General features: G+C 41.5%; 1 protein-coding gene across 2 annotated transcripts in view; it reads left to right on the plus strand.

Moving 5' to 3' along the window:
- The first annotated feature begins 1743 nt into the window (after window positions 1–1743).
- UPK1B (uroplakin 1B) overlaps window positions 1744–2832 on the plus strand; it is a 12008-nt gene continuing 10919 nt past the window's right edge. The window contains exon 1 of one of the 2 annotated variants that reach the window (XM_026859065.1): window positions 1744–1849. The gene's annotated coding sequence lies outside the window, so the exon portion shown is untranslated. The remainder of the gene's footprint in view (window positions 1850–2832) is intronic. The other variant, XM_026859073.1, reaches the window with a different exon arrangement.

Raw genomic sequence — 2832 nt, forward strand, 5'->3', positions numbered from 1 at the left:
CCAAATTTCTCTCCAGATATCACCAAAAATATCCTTACCCACTAAACCAGATTACCAACAAGCTGTGAGCAGTCAAATGGTGATGGCAGCTCAGGACTGACCACCACCCTCCCCAGCCTTACCCGCTCTTCCAGCCCAAACAAGGATTCATGTGAACAGCCTTTTGCAGCTTCCAGGACAGGGCTACAGAGCAGCAAGAGCTCAGCCACACCAGGGCTCTCACCCAACTGCCGCTCTCAGTACTGACAAAACTATGAACTTCACTACAAGCTTTCCTTTCTCTCTCTCTCCACTTTCCTCATCTTCTTTCCCCAAAACAGCATTTCCACACAGCTGAGATGCGATGGGGTGTCTTATCATGGACCCATGACCAACCAGGCCGTGACGCTCAGGGGATGCGCTGCTTATCCCGCCACCAGCTGCTCTCAACATCCAGCAGTGATGATGGTGTCAAATGCTTTTCTCCTCAGCACTGCTGGAAGATGGGGTAGCAAATGCACCAAAATAGACTTCACATGTTGTAGGGGGCACAAATAATGGACAAGCAGGTCTGAGTTATTTAGGTGTAGACAAATCTTCATCCTTACTCTTGAGCACCCAAGTGACAAATTTCTTGTCCCTCTCTACTAGATCAGGATGGCTGCATCGACTGGGTCTTCTTTTGCTTATTGATGTGATATCTTGTGGAGCTGGAAATGCCAAAAGCACTGTCCTTTCCTCAGAGTGAAATCTCATAGGGATCTCATGGGAGAACTGGATCTCTCTTCAGTTGTCTCCAAGTACCAAGGGGTTCCATAAAACGTTAGAGCTATTGCAGTTGTCACTTCTTTCTCACAAGATACTTGCAAGGATGGCTACCAAGGAGATATATAGATATAGTCTTTTGATGTCTGCTTCTGACTTGTGAAGGGCTGTAAAAACACAGAGATCCCATCACCCTTCCCAAGTCCATTATTCATTTGGCTGGTTTTTGCACCAGCAGATGAAGAACACCAAGCACAAGCACCTGCACCTTTGCCAGAGACTTACTCAAGGCTTCAGTAACAGGAATCATGACTTTTGGCAGACTTGTACTGCAATGGCTGAGGGACAGGAAGGTGAGAGATATTCCTTTTCTACTGTGCTCTTTAGCTTTAGCACCTCTCAGTTCATCACAGGCCAATTTTTATATACATATATATATATATATATATATATATATATATATGTGCTTGACTTAACTCAGTCTTAATAAAACTGAATGTGTAAAAATCCAGCCCAAGGAAATGCAATATTCTCCCCACTTTTCATGTTATCCAGTGTCTTGCAGAGTAGCCAACGCCTACATTTCTCTTTCCAAATGAAATCCCAAGCCAAATAAAAAGAAAACATATCCAACCAAAACCACTGGATTTTCCCCACGCAATGTAATTAAATGAAAACATTAAAATTAATTTCCTCTTTTTCTGGTCAGTACATTTTTCTTATGCCCATGTTCAAACAGCAGTCCAGAAATCCTTATATTTATATTTATATTTATATCCTTCCAACTTGCCTGTGCTCTTTAAAGTTCAAGTATTTTGTACCAGTGAGTCATTCATCCACCCTTTTGAGAGTATAATAATAGAAATTCTTTAAAGCTGCGTGTTTTCGGCACAACGGCATTCCGATGCGATCTAAGAATCACAGAGGGGAACAGGTTTGGCTAGAAAAAAAGTTTTCCTCATGTGATGGGCACCCTACCAATCACACAGCACTTTCCTCAAGCAACCAGGGATCTTTAAAGCCCAGTAGAGGTGGGAGAAAGGGACTTTTTCAGCTTTGAAGGTGGGTCGGGATTTCTGTTGGGAAGCATCACAAGAAGGGAAGGGTGAGTGCCTTGCTTTGGTCATTGTCTTTCTCTTAACGAGGCATGTGAGCAATAAGTGTCTGTTAGGAGAAAAGGAAGCTTTTATGTTTAATGTTTTCATTTCAGTCCCTGGGCTGTGTTTAGTATGTGAGAGTCTGGTACCTGGATAAGGTTAACTGCAGAAGATTATTAAGTATTTCATTTTTCTTACCTCAAGCTGTGTCTTCTCTATAGCTGTTTTAATTTGTTTCTTTTTTTTTCTCCTAAAGACTGGGGAGGAGGGAATGGGGAAATTAGATCTGTTGCAAATATATCTCAGTGTTAAAAAAAAAAAAAAATCACAGAAAAAGATGAATCTTGTCATTCCCCCTCACTTGTGAAAATAGGAAAGGCAAAAAATCCCCCTCTTGTTTTGGCTGTGCTGAACTAATGAGGGAGAGAGGAAAAACCTACCTCCCAGTTCTATTTCCAAGGTAATTATGCTTGATGATGATTTACCAGCCACTCCACGGTTCACACAGGCTTCATTTCATAGCAATCTCTCTTGAAAGGAAACTTAATTAGTCTCTGACCCCTGCTTGATGCTGAGCTTTGTTTTTGCTTTATTTTTCTCCCCTGGTAGCACAAAAGGACTGTCTGGCTCTTCCTTTTCTGAGTATGCTTGATTCCTGGCGCACAAACTGTTCTCTATCAGAGGTGGCTGCATTCTGTGGCCAGTGGAGCGATGAGGAAAGTCTGGCAGGGCAGGAGGAGTATGTGGGGTTGTGTGTGCTGGAGGTGTTTGCTTTAAAATAAGTAAACAAATGATGAATTGACACGGTTTCTTACAGCAAAGTCTGAGTGAGTCTTCAATCATATTTAATTGTATCCTCTTAAAAACTGTCTAACTCTGAAGATATCCCTAAGCACTTGGATACTACCTTCTTTTTAAGCCCCTTAGGGGATAAATTTTCCACTAAAACCAAGCAGAAAAAAAAAAAAAAAAAAAAAAAAAAAAAAAAAAA

This window comes from Athene cunicularia, assembly GCF_003259725.1.
Source record: "Athene cunicularia isolate RWA chromosome 1 unlocalized genomic scaffold, athCun1 chr1_part1, whole genome shotgun sequence".
Taxonomy (NCBI): Eukaryota; Metazoa; Chordata; class Aves; order Strigiformes; family Strigidae; genus Athene; species Athene cunicularia.